Below are 9,099 nucleotides of genomic sequence, written 5' to 3'. Positions count from 1 at the left end.
CGTGCGGGTGCTTTGGTGATGGAGATCAAGAAGCACGTGATGATGGCCATATCATGTCACTTATAAATTGCATGTGATGTTAATCCTTTTATGCACCTTATTTTGCTTAGAACGACGGTAGCATTATGAGGTGATCTCTCACTAAAATTTCAAGACGAAATTGTGTTCTCCCCGACTGTGCACCGTTGCTACAGTTCGTCGTTTCGAGACACCACTTGATGATCGGGTGTGATAGACTCAACGTTCACATACAACGGGTGCAAAACAGTTGCGCACGCGGAATACTCGGGTTAAGCTTGACGAGCCTAGCATGTGCAGACATGGCCTCGGAACACATGAGACCGAAAGGTCGAGCATGAATCGTATAGTTGATATGATTAGCATAGAGATGCTTACCACTGAAACTATTCTCGACTCACGTGATGATCGGACTTGAGATAGTGGATTTGGATCATGTACCACTCAAATGACTAGAGAGATGTACTTTTTGAGTGGGAGTTCTTAAGTAATATGATTAATTGAACTAATTGTCATGAACATAGTCTAATGGTCTTTGTGAATTACGATGTAGCTTGCACTATAGCTCTACTGTTTTATATATTCCTAGAGAAAATTTAGTTGAAAGTTGATAGTAGCAAACTTTGCAGACTGAGTCTGTAAAAGCGAGGATTGTCCTCATTGCTGCACAGAAGGCTTATGTCCTTAATGCACCACTCGGTGTGCTGCACCTCGAGCGTCGTCTGTGGATGCTGTGAACATCCGACATACACGTGTCTGATGACTACACGATAGTTCAGTACAAAAATACTTAATGGCTTAGAAGCAAGGCGCCGAAAACGTTGTAAAACGTCACGGAACATAAGTGATGTTCTAAAGAGATGAAATTGTGATTTCATGCTTGCACCCTTGTTAAGAGGTACGAGACCCCGGACAAGATTCTTTGTCCACAAAGCACAGGAGAAAAGGCTCAATCGTTGAGCATGTGCTCAGATTGTCTGAGTACGACAATCGCTTGAATGAAGTGGGAGTTAATCTTCCAGATGAGATAGTGATAGTTCTCCAAAGTCACTGCCACCAAGCTGTGAGAGCTTCGTGATGAACTATAACATATCAAGGATACATACAATGATCCTTGAGCGATTCGTGATGTTTGACACTGCGAAAGTAGAAATCAAGAAGGAGCATCAATAGTTGATGGTTTGTAAAACCACTAAGTTTCAAGAAAGGCAAGGGCTAGAAGGGATACTTCGTGAAATGGCAAAACAGTTGCTGCACTAATGAAGAGACCCAAGATTAAACCCAAACCCGAGACTAAGTGGTTCTGTAATGAGGGGAACAATCACTGAGGCGGAGCAACTCAAGATACTTGGTAGATAAGAAGGCTGGCAAAAGTCGAAAGAAGTGTATTTGATATACATGATGTTGATGTGTACTTTACTAGAACTTCTAGTAGCACGAGGGTATTGGATACCGGTTCGGTTGCTAAGTTATTAGTGACGCGAAATGAAAGCTACGGCATAAACGGAGACTAGCTAAAGGCGAGGTGACGATACGTGTTGGAAGTGTTTCCAAGATTGATATGATCAAACGTCGCACGCTCCCTCTACCATCGGGATTGGTGTTAAACCTAAATAATTGTTATTTGGTGCTTGCGTTAAGCATGAACATGATTGGATCGTGTTTATTGCAATACGATTATTCATTTAAAGAGAATAATGGTTACTCTATTTTCTTGAATAATCACCTTCAATGGTTTATTGAATCTCGATCGTAGTGTTACACATGTTCATGATATTGGTGCCAAAAGATACGAGTTGATGATGATAGTACCACTTACTTGTGGCACTGCCGCTTGAGTCATGTTAGTATAAATTGCATGAAGAGGCTCCATGCTGATGGATCTTTATACTCACTTGATTTTGAATCACTAGTGACATGCAAATCATACCACATGAGCAAGGCCTTGTTTTCATTGAGATGAAATAAGATAGTAACTTGTTGGAAGTGATACATTTTGATGTATGCAGTCCAATGGGTGCTGAGGCACGCAGTGGATATCATTATGTTCTTACTTCACTAACGATTTGAGTAGATACAGGAGTATTTGCTTAATGAATCACAAGTCTGAAATATTGAAAAGTTCAATTCTGTTTCGGAGTGAAGTTCGTCGTAACAAGAGGATAAACTGTCTACGATATGATCATAGAAATGAATATCTGAGTTACGAGTTTTGGTACGCAGTTAAGACAATGTGGAAATTGTTTCGCAGTTCATGCCACCTGGAACATCATAGTGTGATGATGTGTCTGAACGTCATAGCCACGCACTATTTGGTATGGTGCATACTATGATGTCTCTTATCGAATTACCACTATCGTTTATGGGTTAAGCATTAGAGACAACCGCATTCACTTTAGAAGGGGCACCACGTATTTCCGTTGAGATGACACAGTATAGACTAAGGTTTAGAGAAATCTAAACTGTCGTTTCTTGAAAGTTTGGGGCTTCGACACTTATGTGAAAAAGTTTCAGTCTGATAAGCTCGAACCCAAAGCGGATAAATGCGTCTTCATAGGATATCCAAAACAGTTGGGTACATCTCCTATCTCAGATCCGAAAGCAAAGTGTTTGTTTCTAGAAACGGATCCTTTCTCGAGGAAAGGTTTCTCTCGAAAGAATTGAGTGGGAGGGTAGTAGAACTTGATGAGGTTATTGAACCATCACTTCAACCAGTGTGTAGCAGGGTGCAGGAAGTTGTTCCTGTGGCGCCTACACCAATTGAAGTGGAAGCTGATGATGGTGATCATCGAGCATCGGATCAAGTTACTACAAGTCTCGTAGGTTGACAAGGTCACGTACTACTACAGAGTGGTACGGTAACCCTGTCTTGGAGGTCATGTTGTCGAGCAACAGTGAACCTACGAGTTATGTAGATAGCGATGGTGGGCCCGGATTCCGACAAATGGCTGGAAGCCATGAAATCCGAGAGAGGATCCATGTATGAAAACAAAGTGTAGACTTTGGAAGAACTACTTGATGGTCAGAGGACTATTGAGTAAAGATGGATCTATAAAGGAAAACAGACGATGATGGTGATAAGTCACTATTAAGAAAAGCTCGACTTGTCGCAAAGATGTTTTCGATAAGATCAAACAGTTGACTATGATGAGACTTTCTCACTCGTAGCGATGCTAAAAGTCTGTTAGAATTATGTTAGTTGTTGATGCACTATTTATGAAATATTGCACGTAGGATGTCAAAACATTGTTTTCTCGACGATTTCCTTGAGCAAACATTGTATGTGATACAACCAGAAGGTTTTGTCGATCCTAAAGGTACTAGCAAGTATGCAAGCTCCAGCGATCCTTCAATGGACTGGTGCAAGCATCTCGGAGTTGGAATATACACTCTGATGAGATGATCAAAGATTTTGGGTTTGTACAAGGTTTATGAGAAACTTGTATTTCCAAAGAAGTGAGTGGGAGCACTATAGAATTTCTGATAAGTATATGTGGTTGACATATTGTGGATCAGAAGTGATGTAGAATCTCTGTAAAGCATATAAGGTTGTTTGAAAGGAGTTTTCAAAGGAATACCTGGATTGCGCTACTTGAACGTTGAGCATCAAAGATCTATGGAGATAGATCAAAAGCGCTTAATGAAAGTTTCAATAAAATGCATGCCTTGACAAGTTTTTGAAGGAGTTCAAAATAGATCAGCGAAGAAAGAGTTCTTGGTTGCGTTGTGAGGTGTGAATTTGAGTAAGACTCAAAACCCGACCATGGCAGAATAAAGAGAATAGACGAAGGTCGTCTTCTATGCCTTAGCCGTAGAATCTAAAGATTGCCATGCTGTGTACCGCACCTGATGTGTGCCTTGACTCAAAGTATGTTGAGAGGTACAGAGAGTGATCCATGATTGAATCACTAGCAGCGGTCAAAATTTATCCTTAGTAACTAATGGACTAAGGAATTTTTCTCGATTATGGAGGTGGTTAAAGAGTTCGTCGTAAAGGGTTACGTCGATGCAAGCTTTGACACTAATCCGAATAACTATGAGTAGTGAAACGGATTTGTATAGTAGAGTAGATATTTGGAGCATTTCCGAATAACACGTAGTAGCAGCATCTATAAGATGACATAAAGATTTGTAAAGAACACACGGATCTGAAAGTTTCAGAACCGTTGACTAAAACCTCTCTCACGAGCAAGACGTGATCAGACCCCATATGGGTGTTGGATTCGTTGGAATCACATGGTGATGTGAACTAGATTATTGACTCTAGTGCAAGTGGGAGACTGTTGGAAATATGCCCTAGAGGCAATAATAAATTAGTTATTATTATATTTCTTAGTTCATGATAATCGTTTATTATCCATGCTATAATTGTATTGATTGGAAACACAATACTTGTGTGGATACATAGACAAAACACTGTCCCTAGTAAGCCTCAAGTTGACTAGCTCGTTGATCAAAGATGGTCAAGGTTTCCTGGCCATAGGCAAGTGTTGTCACTTGATAACGGGATCACATCATTAGGAGAATCATGTGATGGACTAGACCCAAACTAATAGACGTAGCATGTTGATCGTGTCATTTTGTTGCTACTGTTTTCTGCGTGTCAAGTATTTGTTCCTATGACCATGAGATCATATAACTCACGGACACCGGAGGAATGCTTTGTGTGTATCAAACGTCGCAACGTAACTGGGTGACTATAAAGATGCTCTACAGGTATCTCCGAAGGTGTTCGTTGAGTTAGTATGGATCGAGACTGGGATTTGTCACTCCGTGTGACGGAGAGGTATCTCGGGGCCCACTCGGTAATACAACATCACACACAAGCCTTGCAAGCAATGTAACTTAATGTAAGTTGCGGGATCTTGTATTACGGAACGAGTAAAGAGACTTGCCGGTAAACGAGATTGAAATAGGTATGCGGATGCTAACGATCGAATCTCGGGCAAGTAACATACCGAAGGACAAAGGGAATGACATACGGGATTATATGAATCCTTGGCACTGAGGTTCAAACGATAAGATCTTCGTAGAATATGTAGGATCCAATATGGGCATCCAGGTCCCGCTATTGGATATTGACCGAGGAGTCTCTCGGGTCATGTCTACATAGTTCTCGAACCCGCAGGGTCTGCACACTTAAGGTTCGACGTTGTTTTATGCGTATTTGAGTTATATGGTTGGTTACCGAATGTTGTTCGGAGTCCCGGATGAGATCACGGACGTCACGAGGGTTTCCGGAATGGTCCGGAAACAAAGATTGATATATAGGATGACCTCATTTGGTTACCGGAAGGTTTTCGTGCATTACCGGAAAAGTTTCGGGCTCATCGGTAGTGTACCGGGAGTGCCGGGAGGGGTGCCGGGGACCATCGGGAGGGGTGTCACGCCCCAAGGGGTCTCATGGGCTATGGGAAGAGATAAACCAGCCCCTAGTGGGATGGAATAAGTTCCCACTAAGGCCCATAAGGTTTGAGAAGGAAAAAACACAAGGTGGAAAGAGTTTCCAAGTGGGAAGGTGGAATCCTACTCCAAGTAGGATTGGAGTAGGACTCCTCCACCTCCAATTTCGGCCAAACCTTTAGGTTTTGAGGCTGCCTCCTCCCCTCCCTCCCACCTATATATACGGAGGTTTTAGGGCTGATTTGAGACGACTTTTCCACGGCAGCCCGACCACATACCTCCACGGTTTTTCCTCTAGATCGCGTTTCTGCGGAGCTCGGGCGGAGCCCTGCTGAGACAAGGTCATCACCAACCTCCGGAGCGCCGTCACGCTGCCGGAGAACTCTTCTACCTCTCCGTCTCTCTTGCTGGATCAAGAAGGCCGAGATCATCGTCGAGCTGTACGTGTGCTGAACGCGGAGGTGTCGTCCGTTCGGTACTAGATGGTGGGACTGATCGCGGGATTGTTCGCGGGGCGGATCGAGGTCCGTGAGGACGTTCCACTACATCAACTGCGTTCACTAACGCTTCTGCTGTACTATCTACAAGGGTACGTAGATCACTCATCCCCTCTCGTAGATGGACATCACCATGATAGGTCTTCGTGCGCGTAGGAAAATTTTTGTTTCCCATGCGACGTTCCCCAACAACATTGTGATCTATTTATTCACACATGTATTACTGTTTCCTGTTAATACAATTATAGCATGAACAATAGACGATTATCATGAACAAGGAAATATGATAATAACCGTTTTATTATTGCCTCTAGGGCATATTTCCAACAGTCTCCCACTTGCACTAGAGTCAATAATATAGTTACATTGTGATGTATCGAACACCCATAGTATTATGGTGTTGATCATGTTTTGCTTGTGGAAGAGGTTTAGTCAACGGGTCTGCAATATTCAGATCCGTGTGTACTTTACAAATATCTATCACTCCACTCTGGACATGGTCCTGGATGGAGTTGTAGCGGCGCTTGATGTGCTTCGTCTTCCGGTGAAACCTGGGCTCCTTGGCTATGGCAATGGCTCCAGTGTTATCACAGAAGAGTGTCATAGGACCCGACGCGCTTGGAACAACTCCAAGGTCGGTGATGAGCTCCTTCATCCAAATTCCTTCATGAGCCGCTTCTGAAGCAGCTATGTACTCCGCTTCACATGTAGATGCTGCCACGACTTTTTGCTTGCTGCTGCACCAGCTCACTGCCCCACCATTCAACACATATACGTATCCGGTCTGTGACATAGAGTCATCCGGATCTTTGTCGAAGCTAGCGTCGACGTAACCCTTTACGACGAGCTCTTCGTCACCTCCATAAACGAGAAACATTTCCTTAGTCCTTTTCAGGTACTTAAGGATATTCTTGACCGCTGTCCAGTGTTCCGTACCGGGATTACTTTGGTACCTCCCTACCAAACTTATGGCAAGGTTTATATCAGGTCTGGTACACAGCATGGCATACATTAGAGAGCCCACGGCTGAAGCGTAGGGGACAGAACTCATCTTTTCTCTATCTGCTGCCGTGGTCGGCGACTGAGTCTTACTCAATCTCATACCTTGCAAAACTGGCAAGAACCCTTTCTTTGAGTTTTCCATATTGAACTTCTTCAATATCTTGTCAAGGTATGTACTTTGCGAAAGACCTATGAGGTGTCTCGATCTATCTCTATAGATCTTGATGCCTAATATGTATGCAGCTTCTCCAAGGTCCTTCATTGAAAAACTCTTGTTCAAATAGGCCTTTATGCTCTCCAACATCTCTATATTATTCCCAATCAATAATATGTCATCCACATATAGTATGAGGAAAGCTACAGAGCTCCCACTCACTTTCTTGTACAGACAGGCTTCTCTGTAAACCTGTATGAACCCAAACGCTTTAATCACCTCATTAAAGCGAATGTTCCAACTCCGAGATGCTTGCACCAGCCCATAGATGGAGCGCTGGAGCTTGCATACTTTGTTAGCACCCTTAGGGTCGACAAAACCTTCTGGTTGCATCATATACAACTCTTCTTTAAGGTTCCCGTTAAGGAACGCTGTTTTGACGTCCATTTGCCAAATCTCATAATCATAAAAGGCGGCAATTGCTAACATGATTCGGACTGATTTCAGCGTCGCTACGGGAGAGAAAGTCTCTTCGTAGTCAACTCCTTGAATTTGTCGAAAACCCTTTGTGACAAGTCGAGCTTTGTAAACGCTTACATTACTGTGTGCATCAGTCTTCTTCTTGAAGATCCATTTATTTTCTATGGCTCGCCGGTCATCGGGCAAGTCCACCAAAGTCCATACTTTGTTCTCATACATGGATCCTATCTCGGATTTCATAGCCTCAAGCCATTTGTTGGAATCCGGGCCCGCCATCGCTTCTTGATAGTTCGAAGGTTCACCGTTGTCTAACAACATGATTTCCATCACAGGGTTGCCGTACCACTCTGGTGCGGAGCGTGCCCTTGTGGACCTTCGCGGTTCAGTAGTAACTTGATCCGAAGCTTCATGATCATCATCATTAACTTCCTCTTCAGTCGGTGTAGGCGCCACAGGAACAACTTCCCGCGCTGCGCTACTATCCTGTTCGAGAGGGGGTGTAATTACCTCATCAAGTTCTACCTTCCTCCCACTTACTTCTTTCGAGAGAAACTCTTTCTCTAGAAAGGATCCGTTCTTGGCAACAAATGTTTTACCTTCGGATCTAAGATAGAAGGTATACCCAATAGTTTCTTTAGGGTATCCTATGAATACGCATTTCTCCGCTTTGGGTTCGAGCTTTTCTGGTTGAATTTTCTTCACATAAGCATCGCAGCCCCAAACTTTAAGAAACGACAACTTAGGTTTCTTGCCAAACCATAGTTCATACGGTTTCGTCTCAACGGATTTAGACGGTGCCCTATTTAAAGTGAATGATGCAGTTTCTAATGTGTATCCCCAAAATGATAGCGGCAAGTCGGTGAGAGACATCATAGATCGCACCATATCTAATAAAGTGCGATTACGACGTTCAGACACTCCGTTGTGCTGCGGTGTGCCAGGTGGCGTCAGTTGTGAAACGATTCCACACTTCCTTCGGTGTGTGCCAAACTCGTGACTTAAATATTCTCCTCCACGATCAGATCACGGACATTTAATTTTTCTGTCACGTTGATTCTCAACCTCACTCTGAAATTCCTTGAACTTTTCAAACATCTGAGATTTGTGCTTCATCAAGTAGATATACCCATACCTACTCAAATCATCGGTGAGAGTGAGAACATAACGATAACCACCGCGAGCTTCAACGTTCATTGGACCACACACATCAATATGTATTATTTCCAATAAGTCGGTTGCTCTCTCCATTATTCCTGAGAATGGAATCTTAGTCATCTTGCCCATGAGGCACGGTTCGCATGTGTCAAATGATTCAAAGTCAAGAGACTCTAATAGTCCATCGGTATGGAGCTTCTTCATGCGCTTAACGCCGATATGACCAAGGCGGCAGTGCCACAAGTATGTGGGACTATCATTATCAACTTTGCATCTTTTGGTACTCACACTATGAATATGTGTAACATCACGATCGAGATTCATCAAGAATAAACCATTCACCAGCGGAGCATGACCATAAAACATATCACTCATATAAATAGAACAACC

Source organism: Hordeum vulgare, chromosome 3H, assembly GCF_904849725.1.
Source record: "Hordeum vulgare subsp. vulgare chromosome 3H, MorexV3_pseudomolecules_assembly, whole genome shotgun sequence".
NCBI classification, from domain to species: domain Eukaryota; kingdom Viridiplantae; phylum Streptophyta; class Magnoliopsida; order Poales; family Poaceae; genus Hordeum; species Hordeum vulgare.
This window is presented reverse-complemented; position numbering follows the sequence as displayed.